This window comes from Triticum aestivum, chromosome 7A (genome assembly GCF_018294505.1).
Source record: "Triticum aestivum cultivar Chinese Spring chromosome 7A, IWGSC CS RefSeq v2.1, whole genome shotgun sequence".
In the NCBI taxonomy this organism is placed as follows: domain Eukaryota; kingdom Viridiplantae; phylum Streptophyta; class Magnoliopsida; order Poales; family Poaceae; genus Triticum; species Triticum aestivum.
In genome coordinates, this window is record NC_057812.1 from 441,830,600 (window position 1) to 441,846,602 (window position 16,003).

Here is a 16,003-nt window from a genome sequence, read left to right on the forward strand (position 1 = left end):
ATACCTAGCCCGACATGCAAGATGACTTATTATGCACCGTTCCCCATACCTGCAGGAAGCCCGTTCGTCTCCAAATCTTTGCCTCTCCATGTGTGGAAACAATATGCCTGTCAAACTCTCCTTCTCCCTCCGGCGGTCCCACCACTCCACCCCGTTTGAAAAAATCTGCATGCATGACTCTCCTCCCCCACGCTCGTCCAATCCGTTGTGACCAGCAATATTTCCACCCCTTCGCTCCCCCATAATTTACTCTAACAAATATGCCTACGTAGCTGTTACTTAACTGCAGGTGCATTGGGTCACTGACATATGGGCCCAACAGGGGTCTGGCCCACATGTCAGTGACACAACTGGACCTGCAGTTAAGTCAGTGCAGCTCAGTCCATATCTTACGTAGGTGTGCCATTGCTCGCTATAAATACTACACCTCCCACGACATCGCTATCTCCTCCCCCTCACGTTCACGTTCATCGCTATCTCCTCCCCCTCCCTCTCACGTCGACCACCATGGCATCGCCCCTCCCAAGCCCTAGGAGCCCCTCGCTGCACCGTGCGGACGGTCATGCGTCGCCGTTCCGTTCCTCGCCGCCACTAGTCGAGGAGGATGCGTCGATGTTCCGCTCCTCACCGCCACTAGTCGAGGAGGACGCGTCGGTGTTCCGCTCCTCGTCGCCACTAGTCGAGAAGGACGCGTCGGTGTTTCGCTCTTCGCTGCGATGCGTCGAGGTGGACGTGTCGGCGTTCCCAATCTCACCAGGACGCGCGCCGGAGGACGTGTCGGCTTGATACGTCTCCAACGTATCTACTTTTCCAAACACTTTTGCCCTTGTTTTGAACAATAACTTGTATGATTTGAATGAAACTAACCCGGACTGACGCTGTTTTCAGCAGAATTGCCATGATGTTGTTTTAAGTGCAGAAAACAAAAGTTCTTGGAATGACATGAAACTCCACGGAATGTCTTACAATAAATAATAAATAATCCTCACCAAAGATGAAGACCAGGGGGCCCACACCCTTCTCACGAGGGTGGGGGCGCCCCCCTAGGGCGCGGCCCCTACCTCGTGGGCCCCCTGTTGCGTCTCCGACTCCAACTCCACCTCCATATATTGAGTTTCGGGGAGAAAAAAATAGGAGAGGAGATTTCATCGCGTTTTACGATACGGAGCCGCCGCCAAGCCCTAAAACCTCTCGGGAGGGCTGATCTGGAGTCCGTTCGGGGCTCCGGAGAGGGGGATTCGTCGCCATCGTCACCATCAACCATCCTCCATCACCAATTTCATGATGCTCACCGCCGTGCGTGAGTAATTCCATCATAGGCTTGCTGGACAGTGATGGGTTGGATGAGATTTATCATGTAATCGAGTTAGTTTTGTTAGGGTTTGATCCCCAGTATCCACTAGGGCCCGACTGCCATGATTTCAGATCTGAACCTATTATGTTTTCATCAATATATGAGAGTTCTTGATCCTATCTTGCAAGTCTATAGTCACCTATTATGTGTTATGATCCGTTAACCCCGAAGTGACAATAATCGGGATACTTACCGGTGATGACCGTAGTTTGAGGAGTTCATGTATTCACTATGTGCTAATGCTTTGTTCCGTTTCTCTATTAAAAGGAGGCCTTAATATCCCTTAGTTTCCATTAGGACCCCTCTGCCACGGGAGGGTAGGACAAAAGATGTCATGCAAGTTCTTTTCCATAAGCACGTATGACTATATTCAGAATACATGCCTACATTACATTGATGAACTGGAGCTAGTTCTGTCTCACCCTATGTTATGACTGTTACATGATGAGCCACATCCGGCATAATTATCCATCACTGATCCAATGCCTACGAGCTTTCCATATACTGGTTTACGCTTATTTATTTTTCCGTTGCTATTGTTACAATCACTACAAAATACCAAAAACATTACTTTGCCTTCGTTACTCTTTTGTTACCGATACAATTACTATCATATTATTTTGCTACTAAACACTTTGCTACAGATACTAAGTTTCCAGGTGTGGTTGAGAATACTTGAGAATATTCTTTGGCTTCCCTTGTGTCGAATCAATAAATTTGGGTTGAATACTCTACCCTCGAAAGTTGTTGCGATCCCCTATACTTGTGGGTTATCAAGACTAATTTCTGGCACCGTTGCCGGGGAGCATAGCTCTATTCTTTGAGTCACTTGGGATTTATATCTGCTGGACACTATGAAGAACTTGAGAGATCCAAAAACCAAGATCTATCCCTCAACTACGAGGGGAGGTAAGGAACTGCCATCTAGCTCCGGCTCCGTACTTGATTCACCTTCTGTTATGGGTAAATTTGCGACACCTACACCTGCTTCTGCTATTCGTTCTGATATGTCACATGTTATTGATGATACCACTTCTGCTATGCATGATACTTATGATGAAATTACCTCTATGCCTGATACTACTATGCCACTTAGTGATTTTCTTGATGAACAACTTGCTAGGGCTAGAGAAATTGAAAATATTGAATCTGATGATACTGATGAAAGCGATGATGAAGAATCACTTGTTATTCCTGAGGTTTATTTACTTGATCAAGAAGCTTCTTTTGCCATTTTAGCTTGTAAAAATAGAACAGAACTTAAAAAATTATTAGCTAAATGGAGTAAGCAATCTCTAAATGCTAGAATGAAACCTGACCCTGCTTTTGCTACTTCACCTATATTTGTTACTGATAATGATTATGAATTCTCTATTGATCCTCATATAATTACTTTGGTTGAATCTGATCCTTTTCATGGCTATGAATCTGAAACTGTCGTGGCACATCTTACTAAATTAAATGATATAGCTACCCTATTCACTAAAGATGAGAGAACTCGCTACTTTTATATCCTCAGAATATTTCCATTCTCACTAAAGGGTGATGCTAAGATATGGTTTAATTCTCTTGATCCTGGTTGTGTGCGTAGTCCCCAGGATATGATCTATTACTTCTCTGCTAAATATTTCCCTGCTCATAAGAAACAAGCTGCTTTAAAGGAAATATACAACTTTGTGCAAATTAAATAAGAGAGTCCCCCACAAGCTTGGGGGAGGCTTCTCAAGTTACTTAATGCTTTGCCTGATCATCCTCTTAAGAAAAATAAAATACTTGATATCTTTTATAATGGACTAAACGATGCTTCCAGAGATTACCTGGATAGTTGTGCTGGTTCTCTTTTCAGGGAAAGAACACTGGATGAAGCTAAAATCTTATTGAACAATATGTTGACCAATGAAAATAATTGGGCACCTCCTGAGCCAGCTCCTGCTCCAATTAATGATCCTATTCCTAAACCAACTCCGAAGAAGAGAGGTATTCTATTTCTCAGTCTCGAAGATATGCAAGAGGCAAAGAAATCTATGAAAGAAAAAGGTATTAAAGCTGAAGATGTTAAGAATTTACCTCCTATTGAAGAAATACATGGTCTTAATTTACCGCGTGTCAAAGAAACATATGATCTTAAACCTTTATTTATTGAAGAACCTCCAGACCTCGATAACCCGACACATGTAGTAAAGGTAAATTCTCTCTATAGATATGATAGAGCTGAAATCCCATTTACTAAAATTGCTAGCCCATGCTTAGATGAGTTTGATAAATTTATGGCTAAGCAAGCAGACTTTAATGCTTATTTTGGTAGACAATTAAAATACAATTCAAATATGCTTGGACACTTGCGTGACTATATGGCTAATGTCAAAGGTGAACTTAAACTTATTAGCAAACATGCTTCTATGGTTACCACTCAAGTAGAACAAGTACTTAAAGCTAAAAAATAATTGCTCAATGAGATGAATAATAAGAAAAATGATTATGCTGTTAGAGTGGCTACTAGAACTGGTAGAATGACTCAGGAACCTTTGTATCCTGAAGGCCACCCTAGGAGAATTGAGCAAGATTCTCAGAGAAATAAAATTGATGCACCTAGTTCTTCTAAAAAGAAGAAAAAGAAAAATGACAGAACTGTGCAAACTTCTAGTGAACCTATTGCTGAACCACCTGATAATCCAAATGATATTTCTATTTCTGATGCCGAAACACAATCTGGCAATGAACATGAACCTAATGAAAATGTTCATAATGATGCTCAACCTAGTAATGATAACGATGTAGAAATTGAACCTGCTGTTGATCTTGATAACCCACAATCAAAGAATCAATGTTATGACAAGAAAGACTTTGTTGCTAGGAAACATGGTAAAGAAAGAGAGCCTTGGGTTCAGAAACCCATGCCTTTTCCTCCCAAACCATCCAAGAAAAAGGATGATGAGGATTTTGAGCGCTTTGCTGAAATGATTAGACCTATCTTTTTGCGTATGCGATTGACTGACATGCTCAAAACAAATCCTTATGCTAAGTACATGAAAGATATTATTACAAATAAAAGAAAGATACCTGAAGCTGAAATTTCCACCATGCTTTCTAATTATACTTTTAAAGGTGGAATACCAAAGAAACTTGGAGATCCCAGAGTACCCACTATACCATGCTCTATTAAAATAAACTATGTTAAAACTGCTTTATGTGATCTTGGAGCCGGTGTTAGTGTTATGCCTCTCTCTTTATATTGTAGACTTGATTTGAATAAGTTGACACCTACTGAAATATCTTTGCAAATGGCTGATAAATGAACTACTATACATGTCGGTATTTGTGAGGATGTGCCTGTTGTGGTTGCAAACGTTACTATTTGAACAGACTTTGTTATTCTTGATATTCCCGAGGACGGTAGTATGTCTATTATTCTTGGAAGACCTTTTATTAATACTGCAGGGGCTGTTATTGATTGCACTAAAGGCAATGTCACTTTTCATGTTAATGGTAATGAGAATACGGTACACTTTCCAAGGAAACAACCTCAAGTTCATAGTATCAACTCTATTGGAAAAATGCCATCAATTATGTTTTGAATTTCCTCTTCCTACTGTCAAGAAGAAATATGATATACTTATTATTGGGGATGTGCATATCCCCATTGAGGTAACCTAGTGTTATTCGAAATTTCTCCCGTTTCATGTTAATCGGAATGAGTTTGTTAACAATACTTGATCAACCTTGTTAGTGGATTCCTTTTGATGAGCATGAGATGGATGAAACTAGAAGCACAACTTTCTGTACCCTCTCTATACTTTCTGATATTTAGTTGAAATAAAGTAAAAACAAATAATTTTCTATTTGTTATCTGACTATCCGTGCAATATAAAAATACCTCAAAAATAAAAGTTCTCAGAATGCCCTGAAAATTAAATATGATTTTTTCTAGAATATTTGAGGATTTATGGTGCAAAGAACTCACTAGGGGGGCAACCACCTTGCCATGAGGGTGGAGGGCGCGCCTACCCCCCTAGGGCATGCCCCCTGCCTCGTGGGCCCACGGTGGCCCTCCTCCACTTATTCCTGCACCCATCCTCTTCTTCTTCCTCCCACAAACACGAAAAACCAACTCAAGCACGGGTTCCAGCCCTCTTTGCTGCCATTTTCGATCTCCTTGCTCAAAGCACCTCTCACAAAACTACTTGGGGAGATTGTTCCTTGGTATGTGACTCCTCCATTGGTCCAATTAGTTTTTGTTCTAGTGCTTTATTCATTGCAAATTTTTGCTGCTTAGGTGAACCTGTTCTTGAGCTTGCATGTCAAATTTATATGGTCAAAAGTAGTTTTGATGCATGATATAGGCCCTAGGCACTTGTAGGAGTAGTTGCTATCAATATTATTGAGTTTGGTTTACTTTTATCTTGAAGTTACTAAAAATTTCAAAAAAATTCAGAGGAAGAAAAATGTTTAGGAAGATGTTCCAAGGTGGTTCTTCAAAGAAGCAAGGACCCAGGCTTGCAATGCGTGATGCTGACGATGAGCCACCAAGAGACGCTCCGGTGCGTCCTTGCGAGTGGCCTTCTGAAAATTTTATGGATCAAGCGGGAATAAAAGAAGAATTCAACGCATATTTGTGTAACACTGATCTTGTGAGCTTCGTGGAAGAGAAGTGCAGTCAGTATCATAACCTCACTAGTTCCTTTGTGAGGAGGTTTGAATTTTCCACTTCACGTAATTCTCCAACTGTCCTGTTTGATCTTTATGATAAATCTTATAACATGGACTTAGAGGATTTTACCACCGCATGCAAACTTCCACAATGGGGTAGTGTTAGGGATCCTCCTAAATCTGAATTTAGAAACTTTCTTGCTAGTATAACTGTGGGAGAATCTAGAGATATTACACAAGCTACCATAGGGAGCATTCACTTTCCTGATTTCTTTGATTATCAGGCAAGAGGAGGATATACTATTACCAGAGAGGAGGCAGATGAGTACGAGAGGAGAGCGGAGGCCACTCGTCGCCACACTGCAGCTCAGGAGGCGATAGCCGCTGCATCACAGTACGACCCCAACAACTATTATTATGGATATCCGCCAGGCCAGCCGTGGCCATAGACCAACTTAGGCCAAAAGCCTAAGCTTGGGGGAGTACATATTTCTCACCGACATTACATTTATGTTCACACACACTCATTGCTAGATGTCGGTGCTCATACTTTTCATTGTATCATCCATGAAGGTTTATTTTCCTTTTTATGCTTTCTTCTTGTGTGTTCAATAAACCTTAAGTAAAACCAAAAAAATTAGTTGTAGCTTTTAATCAGTTTACTTTCCATGCTTGTAGTAGTAATTAAAAAAAAAGAAAACCCAAAAATATTTCCCATTCTTCTTTTGCTTGTTGGGAGCTTTCCCGTGTAAATAGTTTTATTTCTTTTCTTTTCTTTGGGGATCAGTAGGAGAAGACCATGATTAAATTGTTGAAGTGGCTCTTATATGCATTATTGTTGATCTGACAAAAGAGCCCATATTGCTTTGTCTTCTCCTGTTTATTGAATGCTCGCAGATTCCAGCTTAGTCCAATGCACGTGCACTCTTATTATTATTCACATCGTTCGGTCGTGCGAGTGAAAGGCAATTATGATGATATATGATGGACTGTCTGAGATGAGAAAAGCTGGTATGAACTCGGCCTCTTTTGTTTTTGTAAATATGATGAGTTCATCATTCTTGATTCAACTTGTTATGAATAAACATGTTTTCAATGACAATTAGAGATCATAGTTTCTTGTGCCATGCTTGATTAGCTATGAGTTATAATGGTTTGCCTTGCGTGCCAACATGCTATTAAAATGGTTATGATGTGGTATGATAGGGTGGTATCCTCCTCTGAATGATTTAAGTGACTTGACTTGGCACATGTTCACACATGTAGTTGAAACAAAATCAACATAGCCTTCACGATATTTATGTTCATGGTGGATTATATCCTACTCATGCTTGCATCCAATGTTTATTAATTTTAATGCATGTTCATGACTGTTGTCGCTCTCTAGCTGGTCGCTTCCCAGTCTTTTGCTAGCCTTCACCTGTACTAAGCGGGAATACTGCTTGTGCATCCAATCCCTTAAACCCCAAAGTTATTCCAGATGAGTCCACTATACCTTCCTATATGCGGTATCTACCTGCCGTTCCAAGTAAATTTGTATGTGCCAAACTCTAAGCCTTCAAATAAATATCCTGTTTTGTATGCTCGAATAGCTCATGTATCAACTAGGGCTGTCCGTATCTTCCATGTTAGGCGGGTTATTCTCAAGAGGAGTGGACTCCGCTCCTCACTCACGAGATAAAATGGCTGGTCACCGGGATGCCCAGTCCCATGCTTTATGCAAACTAAATCAAAATAATTGCAAACAAAACTCCCCCTGGGACCTGATGTATGTTGGAGGCACTCGTTGTTTCGAGTAAGCCATGGATTGATGTTTGTTGGTGGAGGGGGAGTATAAACTTTACCATTTTGTTTGGGAACCGCCTGTAATGTGTGTAGCATGGAAGATATCGCCATCTCTTGGTTGTTATGTTGACAATGAAAGTATACCGCTCAAAATATTAATTATCTCTATTTCAAAACCGAGCTTTGGCACCTCTACAAATCCCTGCTTCCCTCTGCGAAGGGCCTATCTATTTACTTCTATGCTGAGTCATCATCCTCTTATTAAAAAGCACTAGTTGGAGAGCACCGCTATCATTTTCATTCATTACTGTTAGTTTACATTGAGTATGACTTGACTGGATCTCTTTTACCATGAATTACAATGTCTAGTCAGTCCTTGATCTTTAGAAGTGCTTTGCATTTAAGTTTTGCGGTCTCAAAAAGGGCTAGCGAGATACCATCTTGTTATATCATATCATGATTGTTTTGAGAAAGTGTTGTCATCCGAGATTTATTATTATGGCTTGCTAGTTGATTATGCTATTGATATGAGTAATTATGAGATCTGAGAATTATTGCAAATGTTGTTAGTTAAAATCTTTGCTGAAAACTTGAATGCTAGCTTGACATATTTACAACAACAAGAGCAAACAGAGTTTGTAAAAGTTTTTCTTTATTTCTTTCAGTTTGTCAACTGAATTGCTTGAGGACAAGCAAGGGTTTAAGCTTCGGGGAGTTGATACGTCTCCAACGTATCTACTTTTCCAACACTTTTGCCCTTGTTTTGAACTCTAACTTGTATGATTTGAATGAAACTAGTCCGAGCTGACGCTGTTTTCAGCAGAATTGCCATGATGTTGTTTTACGTGCAGAAAACAAAAGTTCTTGGAATGACCTGAAACTCCACGGAATGTCTTACAATAAATAATAAAAAATCCTCGCCAAAGATGAAGACCAGGGGGCCCACACCCTTCTCACGAGGGTGGGGGGCGCCCCCCCTAGGGCGCGCCCCCTACCTCGTGGGCCCCCTGTTGCGTCTCCAACTCCAACTCCACCTCCATATATTGAGTTTTGGGGAGAAAAAAATAGGAGAGAAGATTTCATCGCGTTTTACGATACGAAGCCGCCGCCAAGCCCTAAAACCTCTCGGGAGGGCTGATCTGGAGTCCGTTCGGGGCTCCGGAGAGGGAGATTCGTCGCCATCGTCATCATCAACCATCCTCCATCACCAATTTCACGATGCTCACCGCCGTGCGTGAGTAATTCCATCGTAGGCTTGCTGGACGGTGATGGGTTGGATGAGATTTATCATGTAATCGAGTCAGTTTTGTTAGGGTTTGATCCCTAGTATCCACTATGTTCTGAGATTGATGTTGCTATGACTTTGCTATGCTTAATGCTTGTCACTAGGCCCCGAGTGCCATGATTTCAGATCTGAACCTACTATGTTTTCATCAATATATGAGAGTTCTTGATCCTATCTTGCAAGTCTATAGTCACCTATTATGTGTTATGATCCGTTAACCCCGAAGTGACAATAATCGGGATACTTACCGGTGATGACCGTAGTTTGAGGAGTTCATGTATTCACTATGTGCTAATGCTTTGTTCCGGTTCTCTATTAAAAGGAGGCCTTAATACCCCTTAGTTTCCATTAGGACCCCGCTGCCACGGGAGGGTAGGACAAAAGATATCATGCAAGTTCTTTTCCATAAGCATGCATGACTATATTCGGAATACATGCCTACATTACATTGATGAACTGGAGCTAGTTCTGTGTCACCCTATGTTATGACTATTACATGATGAACAACATCCGGCATAATTATCCATCGCTGATCCGATGCCTACGAGCTTTCCATATACTGGTTTACGCTTATTTATTTTTTCGTTGCTATTGTTACAATCACTACAAAATACCAAAAACATTACTTTGCCTTCGTTACTCTTTTGTTACCGTTACAATTACTATCATATTATTTTGCTACTAAACACTTTGCTGATACTAAGTTTCCAGGCATGGTTGAATTGACAACTTAGCTACTAATACTTGAGAATATTCTTTGGCTCCCCTTGTGTCGAATCAATAAATTTGGGTTGAATACTCTACCCTCGAAAGCTGTTGCGATCCCCTATACTTGTGGGTTATCATGGCTCCCCGCTACGAGGAGAACGTCGCGCCGCCCGCTGCTACGTCTTGAGCTTGCGTTGGTTTTCCCGGAAAGGAAGGGATGATGCAGCAGAGTAGCGTAAGTATTTCCCTCAGTTTTTGAGAACCAATGTATCAATCCAGTAGGAGCCCACGCTCAAGTCCCTCGTACCTGCACAAAGCGATAGCTACTCGCAACCAACACGATTAGGGGTTGTCAAGCCCTTCACGGTCCCTTACGAGAGTGAGATCTGATAGATATAATATTTTTGGTATCTTTCGTATAAAGATGCAAAGTAAAAAGTAAAAGCAAAGTAAAAAGCAAAACAAGATTAAAGTGATGGAGATTGATATGATGAGAATAGACCCGGGGCCATTGGTTTCACTAGTGGCTTCTCTCAAGAGCATAAGTATTCTACGGTGGGTGAACAAATTACTATTGAGCAATTGACATAATTGAGCATAGTTATGAGAATATCTAGGCATGACCATGTATATAGGCATCACGTCCGTGACAAGTAGATCGAAACGATTCTGCATCTACTACTATTACTCCACTCATCGATCGCTATCCAGCATGCATCTAGAGTATTAAGTTAAAAACATAGTAACGCCTTAAGCAAGATGACATGATGTAGAGAGATAAATTCATGCAATATGAAATAAACCCCATCTTGTTATCCTCGATGGCAACGATACAATACGTGCCTTGCTGCCCCTTCTGTCACTGGGTAAGGAAACCACAAGATCGAACCCAAAGCTAAGCACTTCTCCCATGGCAAGAACTACCAATCTAGTTGGCCAAACCAAACGGATAATTCGAAGAGACTCGCAAAGATAACTAATCATACATAAAAGAATTCAGAGAAGATTCAAATATTATTCATAGATAGACTTGATCATAAACCCACAATTCATCGGTCTTAACAAACACACCGCAAAAAGAAGATTACATCGAATAGATCTCCACAAGAGAGGGGGAGAACTTTGTATTGAAATTCAAAGAGAGAGAGAGAAGAAGCCATCTAGCTACTAACTATGGACCCGAAGGTCTGAGGTAAACTACTCACACTTCATCGGAGGGGCTAGGATGATGTAGAAGCCCTCCGTGATGACGACCCTCTTCCGGCGGAGCTCCGGAACAGGCCCCAAGATGGGATCTCGTGGATACAGAAAGTTGCGGCGGTGGAATTAGGTTTTTGGCTCCTGTTCTGATCGTTTGGGGGTACGTGTGTATATATAGGAGGAAGAAGTACGCCGGAGGAGCAACGAGGGGCCACGAGGCAGGGGGGCGCGCCCTAGGGGGGGCGCCCCCACCCTCGTGACCGCCTATTTTGTTCCTTGGAGCAGGGTCCAAGTCTCCTGGATCATGTTCGGTGATAAAAACACGTTCCCGAAGATTTTATTCCGTTGGACTCCGTTTGATATTCCGTTTATCCGAAACACTGAAATAGGCAAAAACAACAATTCTAGGCTGGGCCTCTGGTTAATAGGTTAGTCCCAAAAATAATATAAAAGTGGAAAATAAAGCCCAATATAGTCCAAAACAGTAGATAATATAGCATGGAGCAATCAAAAATTATAGATACGTTGGAGACGTATCACCCGCCGAGCCCCCCAGCCTTGAGGAGCTTTGGAAAGAAATGGATGTCGCCTTGTGGGAGGCTTTGCCTCCAGCAGAGCGCGCCAAAATAGAGGCGGAGAATAAGGCCGAGGAAGAGAAGCGCACCGCGGAACAAGCTGCATGGGAGGCCTATGTCGCGTCCGAGAGAGTCAGGCGATTGACTCTTTGGTAGAAGGCTCGTGCAAGGGCCGTGAGGGTGGCGGAGGACGCCCGTGCTGACGCCCTGAGTGCAGTCGGGCCCAAGCGCCTCATCTACGCTTGGCGGTACATGGACTGGGTGCACGCTTGCAGCGAGGAGGAGTACCTGTTGGCGCCGGATCACCACACCGGTGAGATCGCGCTCGCCCGCGGGCAAGCCGCCAATCTGCACCTCGCGAGTTGCGAGGCTGAGGAAGAGGCGTTGTGTCGGCACGCTGTGAAACGCCTGCGCACCAGGGCACTAGTGGCGCGCCGCAAGCGCTCATGCGAGCGCCGTGGCTTTTAGGAGGAGTATAATTTTTGTTTCGTAAGGCGATCTCATTAGTTTTGGGACGCAAATGATAAATCCCGAATGTTCAGGAATTTTCAGCGTCCTTAATTAAGTATGTAAAAGGGAAAGTTTGGAATTTTGCAAGTACGTGCATATAGCACAAACTTTACTATATACTATCGCACTACACGTCTCTCTCGATATATGCTTGCAGACTGTGCTACTCCCTCCGTCCAGGTCAATAAGTCATCTTTGGTTGTGCACTGTGACCAAGAAGGAGGGAAGACTTATACACCTAGACAGAGGGAGTACTACTATTACTTATGTATGTGCAAATGCACGTTTTAACATTATGATGCGGTTTTTGTAAAAGTAGAAAAACAACACTAGTCAAGCTTGTGAAACGATTCAATGCAAAACAAATGCAAAAATGCTCGTTTGATTGTTTACTTTTAGCTTCCTTCTCTATGGTTATTTCTTTGTCGTACTTTGTACGGAGTATCTCACTGGTTGGAAAGGCATGCAAATTCCCAAACCGCTTCCTACACCCTGTATCGAATTTTTTGCCTAACAAGTTGTGCCGTGCAATTGGAATTCCAACTTGAGTACTACTACTAGTAGGAGTACCAGGGGCCAGTTCTTTTAGGCTTCTAGATTAGTAATCCCATAACTACTACCTCCGTCCTGGTTTATTGGTCCCCATTGTAATCTGTGTCAAATTTTGATCATAAATTTAACTAATGAAATGTTAGTGCATGTCACATGCACTACTCCATCCGTCTAGGTGAGTAAGTCATCTTAGGCTATGCACCGTGACCAAGGAGGAGGAGAAAACGAGAAACATTAATGTTTATTTTCTAATTAATAGTATTGCATGCAATGAACTAACCACTGCATGTCGTGTTTGATATCTCAAGTCATTAAAAGCATGCACACTCTTTATCTCTTATTGGTTGATATGTCAAGAAACAAGAAACGAGGTAGAAGTTAATGCACCGCACCTAAGTGTTTTGGGATTATTTGGTTTTCGTAAGATGACTTACACACCTAGATAGAGGGATTACAATGGTGAGGAATAAACCAGTTAAATCTTTGGTCAAAATTTAGCACAAATTACAATGGTGAGGAATAAACCAGGACGGAGTAGTAGTTTAAAAGCCCAAATAAATGAGTAGTACTCTCCACTGTGACTAGTCTTGTGGGAAAAGCTGGGGAAGCCGCCAAAAGGACTGGCCCTAGGAGTAGTAGCTAGGGATCGAGTGTGCGAGATGAGCCGGAGAAAGTAAATGCAGAGAGATGAAATGCAAAAAAGACGGAGGGATGTGATGGTTGCTTGTCCGTTTATTTTACTAGGCCACTTATTACTGGGAGTGGTTGGGTTTTGTGATATGACGGCTTTACTGCCGCGCCACGAGCGGGGTGAGAGGTGAGACTCCCGTGCAGCGCTGCCCTCTACACTTGTACTACATCAGTCGTGGTTTATTAGTCCCCCATTGAATTTGACTGAAGATTTAACTGACAAAATGTTAGTGCATGTCAACAAAAACTATATCGTTGGATTCGTATTTGAACATAGTTTTGAATGATATAATTTTAGGTGACATGCATCAGCATTTATCATACTATATATAATGTTAGTTCAATTTTTGGTCGTACTAATCTATAGTAGTAAGGTGCCCGTGCGTTGCACTGAAGAGTGAAATGCATTGATCAGGGAGTTGTTTATTTTGATAAAGGATGTGGGGGTCATCTCATGTGTAACAGGTTCGATAGGTTTCTTCAGATATTATTTCATCTCTAGAGCTCACAAACATCCAGGTGAAATAGATAAAAATGTATCTTTTGCAAACAAAAGCGTTCAACTGTTCAACCTGCATCCAAAACTTGTGAAGAGATAACACTTATTGTGCTTTGCAAGAAATGATCTTTAAGAATTAGTTTTTGAGTATCGATTGTTATACATGTTGGCTACAGATGACATGGCACTTTCTTATAGTCAACAGTTGGCTATACTATTAAGTAATATTAACCATGCCCTTATACACCTAGACGGAGGGATTAAATCAGGATGACTTGCAAGCGGGCAAAGGAGATGTAAGAAATGGTTCATCGTAAGTCTTTCACCAGTACTGTAGTAAAAATTCATACATGGAAGATTCTAGACTAAACCATAAAACGGATACACTTTTATTCATCTGTGATACTCCAATAGAGCAAGATCCTGCATGGAAGTCTCCACATGCTTAGACAACGGATTACATTGAGCGATTTCGAACAGGTAGGACAGAAACACATACGGTGCAACGGGAGCAGCACCGTTGGCGTTGAGGTTGTCGCCCATGTCCAAACACCACATAGACATGGTCTTCGAGCACGGTTCGTAGTCGTTCCACGCTCGGGCATTGAAGTTTGTAACTATTTTAGATTAGAATATACTTCTCCTCCGGTGCTAGTAGTAGAGCAGAGTCCTACTCTACTACTCTACTCAAGCAAGTTAGGGCATAGCACTGTAGGGAGTACCAGTACTGTGATCACTCAAGCAAGTTGTCTAGCATCGACATGACCCTATGCTGCTGGTATGTGTCTCGTAAGTCAAGCGACGTGCTGTAGTCATCATCACCTGTCCACTTCGCGCAGCACATATTCGCTTCTTCATCTTTGTCCGCACATAATCTCGTCCAATCTTCCATCCCCGCTAAGGCGCCTCCCCCCTCGTGCGAAACCCAAGCACTAACAATGGCAGAACCGAGCAGCGTCCACTGAAAGAGTGGCTGGAATTCCCTCCCCACAGAGGTAATCAAGCTCATTGTTTCGCGTGTGGACAATCTTAGTACCATGCCGCTCGCCGCGTGCTCGTCGGGGCTGTACCGTTTACTCAAAGCCCTCAGGCCGAAGCTTTTTAAGCCAACTCCTTGCTTGCTGATGCTGCCTGATCTTCAGAAACGGCATGTCATGCAACATAACAATCGTAGGGTGGTGAGCATCAACCCCCTTGACTGCGATCCAATCCCCATCAGCCTCAACTACATTAACGGTATGTACTGGGTCGGCATGAACACGTCTTGGATGGTGCTCGTCGACTGTCGCGGCAGCTGGATGCTCGTGGAGGTCTACACCCGGCGATTGATCCCCCTTCCTTCGATTAACACCGCACTGCTTTGGCACCACGACCCAGAATACTCGAAATCTTACAGTAGCCAACATGATACCAAGTTTGATTTGCTCAAGGTTGTAAACTACCAAGTGCCCACAAGATCTGCGAATTATAAAGACTTCAGGATAATTGCATTCTTCAACCGCGGTCTCGCCTATCTAACAAGTCACTGCAGTAAGTGGATAAATCTGCACGTCCATCGCAGGATCATACATCCTCCATGGTTCTCTGATGCCATTGAACACAAGGGCTTCATTTACGCTGTCGACTCCTTCTATGGCTGGACGTATTGCTAGCCTACTCCAGTCATCGCTACAAATGGCTGTTACAGTAGTATGTTACTTTCCTATGATATCATGATGGCTTGCTTATATTACTGTCAACATTTGCTGAAAAAATATTCATGCTCATGACATGCTGTTCTTAAGATTGACTAAATCAAGAGTCCTTTTTTATTTGACTCCAACTTGATATGATGTTGTAGGCCGCCTGGTGTCCCTACCCTTCATAATCCCAGAACCTTTCAAAGAAAAGCGGCACGGCAGTTGCAGGTGGTTCCTGGCTCGATCAGATGACGGCGAAAGATTGATGATCGTTCGCATGTACCGGACGTGTTGTTTCGCGGAATACAATCACAGTCACTGCAAGGTCTTTGAGCAGGATCCCAACTTCTCTAGGCCTTCAAGAATGTTTGACTGGAGGCTGGTAAGTAGCCTTGGTACACACTCTCTGTTTGTCGGACTGAATTATCCAATTAACCAGGAGATAACCGATGGCAAGGATCATGATGGAAGTATGGTTTTGTTCATCAGGCAAAACTGTGTGTACACAACATACCATGC